Genomic DNA, 14166 nt, shown 5'->3' with positions numbered 1-14166 from the left:
ATGTGTTCCCACAAGACTGAGCTCTCGTAGCTTCTTGTTTGTTTTTTTGCTGTATATATGTTTAATGTGGGGATGCATAATATTATCAGTATTGGCTGATATTGCCTTTAAAATGTATAATCAGAAAAGACGTGAAAATACTAATGACTTAAACAGTAGGCGGAATAGGCCGCTACCTCCTTGACTTCTTTGCTGGCGTCCTCTACAGCTATTATTTTGTTTTAAAGTACCACAACGTAGGATGTGCTCTTGGGCTCCCCCCACAGTTGGTAAACAGTATTGTTTGTGACAACAAACAAAAATGTACTGACTTATATAACCTATTGCTCAGGCTTTAACAGGGGAGCCTATAACCCTGTTGTAATTCGATGTAGCATCTAAATAATGTTAGTTGCTTGGTTGAAATCCTACACTGTGTCGCTTAAATTGAAATAATATTGACATGAGTTTGCAAAATTAAAAACTAAATGACCTCTGCAGTCGGGAGCAGTCCCCATAGATTGACATAATATCAGATATCGGCTAAAGGTCCAATATCGTGCGTCCCTATTGGATGTAAACACAGTTATTGTCACCTTCACCATCTCCAGTTTGTTCCATTTAAACGCAGTCGGCTGTGAAATCTGACTGTAATTGGTAAAAGAGCTGGTGTCCGTGTCCAGATTGAGCCGGTGGCGTCGGACGGCGACCTTCGCCTCGGTGACCCCGTGGCGGGGGTGTGCGGTCTCTGCAAACAGCTGCGCGTCGGTCTGGACACAAGCTGGGCCCAGGCTGAGCTGACAGATGCGGAGGCCTAAACCCAATAATGAAATAGTAGTGGGAGACATCATGTCGGTGGTTTCCATCATTGTTAAAAGATTTTGGTAGCGAGTCCCCCCACTTAGGTAATTTGTTTCCATGTATAATCCTATTGCTCAGTATTAAATTAAACCAACTGGTCGTTTCAGTTTGGAGCCTATAAATAAACTGGTTGCTATGAGCGCGGGCAGCATGTGGGACGTCTCATCTGATTAGAGGGGAAGCACTTAATAATTTGAACTGAAAAAGGTGACCTTGAGTGTCAGGTGACCTCAGTGGTCTGCCACACATATGGCCCGGCAATATTACTAATGTCTGCTCCTAATGTATTTTTACAAGCCTCGTCCAGGACCACTCTGCACAAATTGTTTTGGACGAATGTTGATGTGCGGTGAGATGTTACCACTGGAGTTGTTTACATGGTCAACGCCTCAGACGATAGGCCCCACTCATGTTATAGTCTGCCCCCACCCCACTTCCTCCACTGTACATAGAGTGAAATATGAGAACAGAATTAGTCACCGAGCCTCTGAAAGGCTGACGCCCACCTCAGTTAAGGCTCTGTCACCGTCTATAGGTGCTGTAAATGCTCCTGTCGATCACCACAGCTGCCCTCAGAGATCCACACCTCACCTCTGGACCTCTGCTCCGACTCAATCTATCAAATCTGCAATTTGTGCTTGTGAATCTTTACATGACTTTCTACACACAACTCTGACCATCACCATAGACAGTAACACAGTTTGTAGTGTCCATCTACTAACATGAAGGGGCATGGGTTTTTGGCATACTGCAGCCAGCCACTAGGGGGGGCTGCAAATGTTTTTGTTTCACTGTAAGGCTGCAATGATTAATCGGTGACTAAATTAATCGTCACTTTTTTGGGTCTCTGATCTTTCAGCTTCTTAAATATGAGCCATGTTTGCATTCTTTTCTCCTTATAAACTAATATCATCTTTAAAACTGGTCAACATTATTCAACATTTTCTGACATTTTTTGGACCAAAAATTGATAAATCGAGAAAATAATCAACTCTTGCAGCCCTTCTTCACTGCCGTGTCATCCATCTTGTCCAAATTCTAAAGGTAAATTATTAAATGTCAGCACTAAAATCAATTATGGTACTAAAAAAAAGTCATATTTCACAGCTTATAATATATAATTACGCATTGAAATGAATGGATATAAGGTGAGAATTTGTGAGTTTTGTGTGTGACTAATCTACGGGTACATTCATACCAAACGTGAGTTATTTTTTGAATAAATCAAGCTGTAAACGGACAAATATTTGCTTTCCATCTCTGACTTTCTGCTCGTCTTGTTGGGGATACATAATATTTTGCTCAAATTCAAATATTTCAACTCCAGTAAGTGCAGTGAATTGCGTGTCTTGTCGTGATCCGCGTCGTGAGATGCGCGTCACCTGGTGCAAGTGGCGCAAAAATTCACATATACACACTTCATGACATTGACTTTTCTATGTTAAGTGCATCGCGCTAGGTGCGATTGCACTTTGAAGGTCCCGTATGCAAGAAATAGTGACCGCTAATGGTGATACTCCAGATTACAAGGAACGGATGACCATGGCAAGACATGGAACTATGGTGGAATTACAGAAAGGATCTTGTTCTTCAAATGCAAACTCTTCTGGTTTGACCTCAAAGACTGAAATTGCAGCTACAAGATGGCGGCCTCCGTATAGCCAGACCCTTACCTCAATTAAATACAAATAGCCCCAGTATGAACACAAAGTATGGCTATAGAGAACAATATTTAAGTTTTGCAAATAAACTTTCCAACAATGAAATTAAATGGTGAAACAATAAAGAAAAAAATAGAACAATTATCAACTAGATAGATGTTGTAGCATTGGTGCGAATTCACCAAAAACGCCTCCGTTTTCGCGTTCAATCCAAAATGGCGGCCTTCCTGTAGGATTCACAGGACACTTGTCATTGACTTTTATTTACGACCCAACCTAATGAACCTGTGTACCAAGTTTCATTCATGTACGTTGAACCTGACAGGAGATGACCTACTAGCACTTTTACGCGTTACTATTTAGCCCCTCCCACTTCAGGTCTGATGTAGTCACAAAAATCCATGAGTTTTGGGGTACGTTCAAGCCCTCAAAAACGCGATTTACTTCGAGGAAAAATAATAAGAAGAATAACTCCTTCAGTTTCAATAGGGTTCTTGCACAGTCGTACTCGAACCCCAATAATTATTAAATAAAATACTTTTTTTAATTTTGGTTTCACTTAAATCCAACAAAAATCTGATAATTAAAAGTTTAATCTCATCACTCCTGACCTTATCACCTAAATAAAAAAAGAGAAAGCTTAATTTGGCCCAGGTTTGGCTCGATGTTGGACATAAGCCTTCTGCCCACCAAGGAGAGCTCAGTGCGAAGCAGCTTAATAGATTAAGATGAAAGGAGGTCGTCGTCGACGCAGAAACCCCGACCAGCAGAGAGCAGGGAGAGCATCTGCTCAAAGGCCACCTCCCCACGCCCGGATCCCCGTCTCCAGAAGAACTCAGGCATGGAGCCTCCATCTCCACAGCTCCACACTAATTCAAGTGCCCCCGCCACACGCAGGCTAATTAAGGCCATGCATTTATTTATGACTGAGCTCATTAAACAGGGAAAAAGATGGTCGCCACTCTGAAAACACATTAGTCCCTGAGGAAACTGCCTGTGAAGTCGCTCTCCTCAGGCTGTTCCAGGTCGCAGAGTCTGAATCTTTGTGACATGTGACGGGACTGAAAAAATAAAAAATACACATCACTTTTGATGCAGTGAAGTGATAGTATAGTATTAGTATACTATAGGACGTTATATAGGAGACAAAATCACCTTTGTGGTCTTTATCGTTAGCTTTTTGCTGTGCTTTACCACCATTGGTAATTGAATTAATTTAGGACTTAGTCAATTTCGAGCCATGAAATCAAAGTCAGAGGAGATCCCTCAGGTGCATTTTCTCCCTGGAGTGATCGTCTTTGTCACTCTTTGCTTGCCTGTGTGTGTGTGTGTGTGTGTGTGTATGAAGGGTGTAGACAGAGGTATCTAATGAAATCCCTCTCTCTCCCATGTTCCAAAGATAATTCCAGATCATACAGTCCTCTGCTGAGACAGCTGGCGTCTTGATTTAATGCTCTTTAATGGCCCCGGTTTTGCTCCTTGTCTCGGCTGGAAACCGAAATCTCAAAGCTCCTCATTTATTATCGATAAAGTGTTGATGGGTCACCAAAAAAATAAAATAAATAAATTGGTTTGGTTTTCCAAAATTCAAGTAAGAATCTAATGGTTGCTGAAGTTCAGCAGCTTCAGGGGGTCACTGTTAGTCAACAATATGCTGCGTTCCAGAGCCCATCCAAACCAGTTGGACGTGGGACTTATCCTACCTCCAACTAGAAAAAGTGCACTGGAATGCCTGTCGAAGTGGGACCTCCTACTCGCAAAGTCGGGGCTGATCACCAAATTGATGTCGTTGTTGTTATCTGTTAGCATGAAGATATGTAGGGCTACAGTAAAAGTACACTCATGGCGTTACATATCGATATGTATCACTTTTACATATACGGCTCACTTGTGTATGTAAGTAGACTGAATTGCCGACAGTCAAAATAACTCTTCAAACAAAGCTAAAGCGCCGCGATCGTCCATGTTTTCTAACATTCGACTTCAACGCTTTAAAGTAGGAGCTAGTACAATTCAGGAAGGATAAGTCCTACATCCCATTATGTTTGGATGGACTCTGGAACGCAGCATTAGTCTTAGTGAGTCCAAAATATGGGTTTTACTGATACCAAGTTGTGATTATCCAATTTGTTGTTTGGGATTTTTCAAATTTAATTTGCTCAATTGTGTAATTTTAATAAATTGACAACCTCAGAGCAGACAAAGCTCTGCGTCCTCGTGTGATCTCTGTCAGAGAACATGCTTTAGGGCAAGAGTGGATGAGTGGATGTCACTCACAGTCACCTGCCAGTCGATTCACGCTTCAATTCTTACCACCCTGCTATCCAAATATGGTCTCTTCCAGTTTGAAAAAAATTCTACTTTGTCAAAAACGTGCGAGGAAGTCGGTATATCACCACTCTTGCGATAAACGCAAATGCACACAAAAAATGAAAATGTGGCGCTCAGTGTGACCACAACATTATGCGCTAGTGCCTCCTCTGTTTAGTTTATTAGTTTAGTCGACAGGGACCATGTACAGAACCAGGTCTATATCAGAGCTAGCTAAATAGCTAATTTGCCGCTGTGGTCTCTGGGCAGGGAGATAAAAGACAATAAAACACGTACTAAACATTAAAGACGATATTAGCAACAAGACAACAACAGCAACAACAACATTACAAAGAAAACATACAAAACTCATCATAAATGTGGTGTTTGTTGAGTGCCATTTTGTGTAGCTGTGCTGGATATAGCCAAACTTGCTAGTGCTAGTGCCAGTGTTAGAATTGCTAGCTTGTTTTTGATAACTTGACGTGTGTGGGGATTTTTTATTGGAATAAATCATCAGCTTTCAAAAATAACCACCTACGATATGTGTTAGCTATAGGCTGATATTTTAAGGGACATAAAGTGTATGTTGTGCTGGTTGGTTTGACTGAGGCAGGAAATCAAGCATCAAATTGAAGGAACAGTTTCTCAGTTTTGATATTTTCCCACCGTTGATTTACTCTGTAAACTCATTTTTTAACATCGATCCTTCCGCTGCTCAGCAATTTTAAGAAATGAATCAATACATTGTGAACATGAATGGTGATTAAGTGCCGCAATTCCGTAAAGTCAACAATCCTCCTGCGTCCTCACACGTGTGTGTTGTGTTTTCGCGGCGATGCAGACACACAGACGTGCTGGAGTCGATCCACAGGATTCCCACTCAGCGCCTCACTCTTAGGACGTCTAATAAACAACAGCATTTGGTGCAGCATTGACCTTTCTGTGTTCTTATGGGGGATTTAACCCCCTCCACTCTGAACAGCACCACACTGGTGGCTCTGGCAGACACAAGTGTCATGTGTGCTGGAGCTCACATGTTTCTGCAGACGTCATAGGACGCCGTGCAACAATAAAATTAATATTTACATGTGGTAGTTTGCTTGGTTTCAGAAACATCTACTTAAGAGAGAACAATGCCATCGAGTTTGGTGGTTCATTTGTTTTGTTTGGCTGCAACTAACGATTATTTTCATCATCAATTCATTTGTCATTTGTTTGGTTGTTTGTTTCCCAAACCTCAGGATAAGGATGGCTACAAATGTCTTATTTTGTCCATAAACCAAAAATTCAAATTCAGGTTTATTGATGTTTGAATTTAAATTTAACAATTTAAACATTGTTAAAACAATGTTTTGATAATGAGTAGCAGTGCATCCACCGTTCCAGAGGGGGGAGCTGCGCTTCTGAGAGCGGGTGTGCTGAAAATGTCACTTCCGGGTACTGGCCAATCACAAGACAGTTGGGAAGGCTCTACGCTGGCTGGCCAATCACAACACAGTCTGTCTTCTGGGGGTGAGAGTTGAGTCTGAAATATCGCGGCTGGGGAACAGCGTCAGAAAAGAGGATTTCTATCGGCTGGTTTACAGCAAATAGGAGGTTTTTGACCATCAAAACAAGTTAATGTATGTAAGTAGACCTCCATAACTAACATATATGTGCAACAGGACCACTCTGTGACCTTTAAAACCATATTCACATTTAAGAATTTGAAAAATCAGCAAATTGACTCTTCAATCATCAAAATAGTTGGCAAGTAATTTAGTAATCGATTAATAATAGATTCACATATTTCAGCAGCCCTTTTTCCCCAAGTTGTAATAAGTAAGGTTTGTAGTGAACATTCATGGCTAACAGCTATGCTAATGGCCAGATGATTAATGCAAGTCATCGTATAGCAACTCGGTGTACTTAAAACATAAAAACAAAATAATAGTTCCAATTTTAAAACATGAAAACACACAATTTTAACAAAACGATGGGTTCTTCAATTTAACCGAAACAAAGAGAGAGAGAAACTATAGAGCGCAACATTGAACAATCATTTACTTCCTGAAAAATAATGTACAGTGCAAGCAAAATATTCAAATTGCTTCAAAGTGCTTTAAAGAGTGCAATCATGAGCATAGGAGGAAATAAATTGGATGTAAAAATATTCACAACAGCGGTTAAATGCGGCTTGGTTTGAACTCTGTGAAGTAGCCTGTTCACATGGGTTTGTGTTCACACTAACGCTGAGCGGAGCTGAAGCTGATAAAAAAACAACATGTATCGCATTTGTCATTTCTAAGCTTTCAGAGTCATTGTTTTCACATGTCACTGCCTGACAAAACATGGAGACCACACATGGCTCGAGGAGGATTTTATTAAGGAAAAATCATAAAAAATCAGATATGTGTTAAGGTGTTCAAAACATGTAAACTTCAACTAAAGAGTAACCAAATCAGATTAACCAGGCAGGAAAGGGCCTTGTTGTCCAAATCGGATTTTTAAGCATATCCAGATTGTATCCAGCTTGAAATCCGATTCAAACTACATATGGTGGAGGTGGTTTAGAATGTGATTTTTACAGATCTGTTTCAATCTGAACATCTCGGTCGCTCAGATAGGATTTCAAAAATGTCTTCTGCGCCAAAAACGAGATTAAAGGTACAATATGTAGTATTTATGGGTTTATATAACCCAAAATCCACTTTTTTATACATATTATGTGCTCCTGCATTGTCTAGTCGCTGTATAATAGTTTTTGTTTCATTTTCGTAGTGTTTCAAAAAGTCATGTTAAATAACATGACCGCGGACCGTGGTTGCATAGCCACTGTTAGCAGCGAGACGCCATGTTTCTACTGGAGCCTGTAAGGACAAACGCAAGAGAACAAATCAAGCGTCTCTTTACTTGTAGCAGAAGTCCCGCCTCCTCTCTCTCCGCTTCGTCTGCTACGGCCGAGGTAGCTCGCCCTCTCCCTCACCTCACGAACCTCATCTGCTGACACGGAGAAAGACGACGAGGACGACATTTGACCAGCTGAGGATACCGTAGCGCTAAGGGAAGGGAGGGGGTGAGCAGAGCAGCAGGTCTTTGTTGTAAATTTCAGCCTCTCCTCTAGATGGCACTATAAACTACTTATTTCCCCTTTAAAACGTGGAGTTTGCACCGTAGCTCCATGGAAACAGGTGCAGATTTCTGTCGTCCATTTTCTTTACACGGAAGACAAGGCTAGACGACACAGCTCTGATCTGATTACTTGCAATAATGTGAACAGCTGGTCAGGAAGATCAGATCCTGATCTGATATGCTTACGAATCTGATTTGGGCCTGATTTGTCAGACGGAAACCGACTTGGTTGCAACAAACAAGGAACCACACGCCACAAAGGAAAGAGGCATTTGGAGATGTCACAAATTCAGCCCAAAGTTTTCAACCCAAATCTTAGCCGTGAGGACTCAAAAATGTCACGTTGGTGTTGGACAGCAGGCGATTCTTGTGTTTTTAAGTTAAAATGGAGTAGTGTGAAAGAAACGAGAGACTGAAATTGTTTTTTTTGTAGCCTAAAGTCACAATGTGTGTGTGTGTGTGTGTGTGTGTGTGTGTGTGTGCAGGGGAGGGGGGTGAATGCTCTCCTCTCTGCAGGACTCTGTGTAAGATGCTTTCAACAGCAGTCAAACTGGTTCTGCACTTATTGTGAGGGGAAGCTCTGAGTGTTTAGAGTACTCAGCCCACTTAATGCATTATTATTGTTACTACATTCTTGAGGAGAACGGAGGGAAAATGGAACCAGGAGAGGGAATGCTTTTCAAAAAAGAAAAGGAGGTGTGTGTGTGTGTGTGCCTGCATGTGTGTGTGTGTGTGTGTGTGTATGTGTAAACATAACAAGAATGTTGACTCTCATTCCTTTTATATTTATGCTATTTTTTCCTCCCAATAACGCCTCATAAAAGCAGGCGGACAACATTGTCTGCTGAAGTAAACATTCATGTCAGTGTTTTTAGAGTAAAGTGTGCCTTTGAGAGAAGAAAAGAAGACGAGGTTACTGTTTGTTAGATGATTTAAAAGTGCTAATAATAGTTCTTCCTGATGTGGGACTTATAATATGTGTAATAATTTTAGCTAGAAAACCCTTTCACTTGGTATCGATGTGGCTTTAACCCTTTAAGGTTCTACTCAACCATTTGGTCGACCACACTTTAAGTCACTATATCTCACTGAAAAATGCATCAAGCTGAACTCACTAACACTTACTGTCACGTGTTCTGAATGTTGTACTTTATGAATTATGCAAACCAGGTTTATTATGAACAGACGTCTCAACCGTTTGGTAGAGGCCTGTATCTGAAATACTGTAGCGCAGGGGTCTCAAACTCAAATGACCTGAGGGCCAATGTGCATCTATTGTAGTCAAGAGGGGGCCGACCGAGGTGGGGGAAAAAAACAACTGTTCACAATATTGCATCAGGATATCACACGTATACTTAATAATACTATTTATGATGCAAAATGAATGTGTGAATATCAAAAACATACATTTATTTTAAATTAATTTTAAATTACATAAATAATAGTGAAAAATTTAATTAAAATTCGTACCAGGAGCCGTTTTGGCCACTGCCATTCGTGGCTTGGGCCCTAACAAGTGTATTTATATATGTAATTGCATGTTGTATATGATACATTTAATGTTATCATAAGTAATTTTTTTTTTTTTAAATGCAAATAAATAATTTTTCCTTTGCTTTTTTCTAGGTCAGTACCTTTAAGGGTTAAAGGGACAGGTTACAAGTGTGGTTGTGTGAGGTGATGGTGACACAAAGTCGGTGCTAAGTGCACCATACATGTCCCCCAGTGCACACACTGACTGTTGTATTGCTTTGTAAACCTCTCACTCTCTACCACCATTGAGAAAACTCGCGTTTTTACAACACTGTTTCTGTATCCTAGTATCCAAATGTGCGATTTTGGGGACGTCAGTGTTTGAAATCCTTTATTTATAGTGACAAACACTTGGTGAGGGCAAGATATAGCAGTGAGATAAAGACGTGAAGATATTTTTTAAAGTATCATAAATGTAAGTTATAGTGTAGATTCTTTGTTTCGTGGCTAAAATCAATTGTATTTTCTGTGTGTATGACTACCTCACACAATGACTATTCAAAAAAAAAAAAAAAAAAAACCTGAACTAGCCCTTTAAGGAAAATAAGAGCGTCCAGAGGGCAGGAGGTGCTTAGTTTCTCTTGCTGCATTACGAGTACATTTCCACTGCAGAGGACATGTGAGCCTCTCTTCGTCAGGAGGTAAGAAGCCTTTTAACAGTAAAAAGCAAAGCTTCAACAGTTTACAGCATACATAATGGAGAGGATAGAGTTACCTGCTACTTCAGGCCAAACACGACTGCCCATAATTGCCTTACCAATATTTGCATGTCCCTCTCTGTGTTATCGAACCCCCCCGACCTCCTTCTGCTAAGTAACTGTGCACCCCAACCCGAGCACTATTTTAAGTTGTTTGCAGAGTCCATGGCGGACTGAAACTAGACAATTCTGAACCACGTTTCACACCATTATGGTCTTCTGAGGGGCGTCGGGTTTCACTGAAAGCTGGGATTGTGTAAAACTGGAGACATGTATATGAGCTATAGAGCAGGAGATGGTGGCTTCAGACCTGAGAGACGTTAACTGTTCCAGGAATGAGTTTGTTTCGCTTTTTTTTTGCCAAGTATCCCTCCTGACGCCCGCCGGTCTACTTTAAATATCCCAGAATTCCAATATTTTGACCCGAAGGAAAACACGCAGTTGACGAGACAAACATATGGATGGATAAACTAATGGGATTTGTGAACTTGTGTTTACCGTGTGGCAACTTTCGGACATGACGTGCGTGCTGTTGAAATGGTCAACAAAAACAAACACTGTTAGCGTGTGGCTAACATTAAAGCGGAACTAGACCGGAAGTTCCTATTATCGCTGTTTTTTTTGGTGTGTATCTGCGTCATTACCTTGTTTATGAAGCCTGACGGTTCGAAACAAACAGTTTAGCCATTGCTGAGAAAGTTGTGTTTTATTGTAATCTCGGGGCTCAACGAGATCACTGAAAATCCCGTTAACGTTACGTAAGCAGCGGTTCTCCTGAACAACCGATCGTCCTGCTCCGGGCGATAGTCCGGGCACATCCGGTTGCGTACATTGAACCGCAAAAGAAGAAGAACGTCCGTTGTGGAGGTGTTTCACGAGCAACAGTGTCTTCTGACTCTGGGTCTGACTCCGGTTTAAAGTCATAAAGGGACTGCGGGAGTCGTGACAAATCTATTTTTAAACACTGTTAAAACAATGTTTTGATAATGAGTAGCAGTGCATCCACCGCTCCAGAGAGGGAGCTGCGCTTCTGAGAGCCGACGTGATAGATTACGTCACTTCCAGATACCTGGCCAATCACAACACAGGTGGGAAGGCTCTACGCTGGCTGGCCAATCACAACACACTCTGTCTTCTCGGGCGAGATTTATGGCTAAAAATAGCTCGACTGACAAGCGCTTCGAAAAGGACAGATTTCAATCGGCTCGTTTACATCAACTAGGAGGATTTTGACCATAAAAACAACTTAATATATGTAAGTAGACCTCCATAACTCACATATATGTGCAACAGGACCACTCTATGTGACCTTTAAAGTAATGCAAGCAATGAAGACGCAGGGAAACAAAGTCCAGAAATTATATTTAACTTTGTAAGAAACTCTATAAAAGCTAATAATAGTTAAAACTACATATGACATTATTATATTTACACTGGGAACATCCCCCCTGAAGAGGTTTTTCTGTATAAGTACAGAGAAACTCAGCTAGGCTAGCTTTGTGTTACATTTTTCAAGGTGGCAAATGCAGCCTGTTGTCTTTGAAATGCTTATGTGTTGATTTAAGAAAGCACAGTCCAACATTTTGGAAACTTTTCTTCTTATTTTTAACTCTTTATAAATGTATATACGTGACCCGTGTGTCTCATACAAAGCTACACCCTTGTTAGCTTAGCTTAGCTTGCTACGAAGACTGGAAATGGCTCACCTGGACAGATTTTTTTATAGTATATATTTTTTTATTGTTTATTTATGCAAAAATTACACAACATAAAACATTATTCTTTTGAGTATGACTACAAATGGAACTCAACTATTTACTGTTGTTTGAATTTCATATAGCTATCTCTTTCTTTAGTTTTGTGGTCAATTTGAGACCCTAAATTATTATTTGACTTTATATTTTTGTAAATACTCAATGTTTTGTTTCAGCTCATGAGCAGCTGACATCTGTTAAAAGACAAAAACAGGCTTATTTCTTTTTCCCAGGCCACTCAGCCTTTATGTTGTCCATAAATAAATCTGCAAAATGTGCTGAAGTTATTATCATAAAGCATCTGGAAGGTGTTACATTTCTGATACAGTAACACAAAGAGAGGGGTGGGGTGGGGGGGGGGGTTCTTGGCAGAAATTGATATTTCAAAATAAAATCCAACGCAGCATCTACTCTGCCATAAAAACCACAGGGCTAAATCATAATAATCAAAAGCATGCGGCAGAATGAAGACGTAAAATAATTACAAATAAACGCAAGGTGACTAATCATAATTGATCTTGGTTGTGGTGCATCAGCAGACTCCCCGGTGAGAGCAGGCAGGGAAGAGCTGCAGTCGTGATTTCCCTCAGGCAGAGGCGCCATTTAAGTGTCCTCCATTGTTGTGGGTGAGATCCATTAGGCCTCACATCAAAGCATTCTCGCACATGGATTATATGTAAAATGTGTGTTTGTTTAACAATAATTTTAGCGAGTCTTCAAGTGAGCAGTTTGGACCTGTGCGTGTGCAGCTTATGGATATTTACTGTACGTGTGCGCTTGTTTGAGTGAACGGCTTAATGGAACCAAGCGGATTTCATAATGGAGGAGGCCCCGGCGTCCGTGTAGCACAGCAGTGGTGTTCTCGTGTGGATTACTGAACTCACTTTGAAACCATCTCAAGGGATCATTTCAAAGTCAGACACTGTGAGGGTTCTTCTGGTCGTCAGACTCCTGCAGGTCATACACTCCTCCAGTTTACACCTCATTGACTTCAGCACCACACGTCACATCATCGGTCCGTAAATGGAGCGCAACAGTTAAGCTAAATGAGGATGATGCTTTTCTGAGCATTAACGGCCAAAACATTAGACCATATCTCGATAGAATCATCCCCCCAAAAAAATTCCTCCATCCAAAGCTCCATTTGAGAGATTTGCATTATCCCTAGAGATTGTATTATTTATTTATTTATTTATTTATAAATCTGAACATATTGTTGTTTTCTGCCTTTTTGATATTAAATGTAGCTGGAGTAGTGAAGTCTACGAAAACCACTTACATCCTTAAAAGTGTAATGAGCGCACTTAAAGCAGAACTTTGCAAGTCTGGTCACTTTGTCAACTTTTTCTTCACAGAGCTCCCCCTACAGTTTCGGAGTGCACTGTTTTTTTATGACACCACCATAAACATCCAGCCATTATCTACTGTTTTTTTTTAACTTGAGCCGCGGAGCCAAGTTCCGTTTTGCAGTTTGAGGTCGACTCATTTGTGGTCCCTCGCTTGGTCAGGCGGTCGTTTCCTTTTCCTCGCTTCCTCTGACCGCGGTTTTCTCTGCTTATTTTCTCCGCCATGATGAAAGATGAACTAAAAATAAACAATATAAAATAACACAAGCGCTAGCTTGATCTTATAGCCGTTACCTGGTTAGGATGTGCATGCTTTGTGCCATGAAGCACTTCCTGTTTCACGCAAGACTTTAGCAAGACCTCGTGATTCTGAGGACTCTGGGTCTGCGTCACTGATCTTGCAAGGCTGGTCTTCCCCTAACAGACAGTAAAGGGAAGGGGAGACATAATGCACAAACCATTCAAAAACATAAAGGATACCAGTTGAAATGGTCTTTGGGAGAGGTTTGTCGACATCTTTGAGAGATTATTGCTATAATAAATGTCACATTTGAACCATAGAAGCTTCTGTTTGTGAGCATCTTCATCCTTCCAGTGACAGCAGCAAACTCACAGGGAGTCCCTTTCCAAACTGGGCAGATAAGTGCACCAGACATCACCTGGATTCCTCCTTCAGATTCTTATTCCAAGAATTCAAACGCCAATTTGTTCTGCAAATAGCCCTTTCAATTTGTGCCAGTGTGTGTGTGTGTGTGTGTGTGAGAGAGAGAGAGGGATGACGCCTCTCAGCTGTAATTGAATCATCAACAGGACATTTCCCTGTATTTCTGTCAGGTGTTGGGACTGATAAATAGAACAAAGTATAATTTGAGCAGAATGACAGGATACATGTTTTTCTCAGTTTATTCCC

The sequence above is a fragment of the Microchirus variegatus genome (assembly GCF_963457635.1).
Source record: "Microchirus variegatus genome assembly, chromosome: 4".
NCBI lineage: Eukaryota > Metazoa > Chordata > Actinopteri > Pleuronectiformes > Soleidae > Microchirus > Microchirus variegatus.
This window is presented reverse-complemented; position numbering follows the sequence as displayed.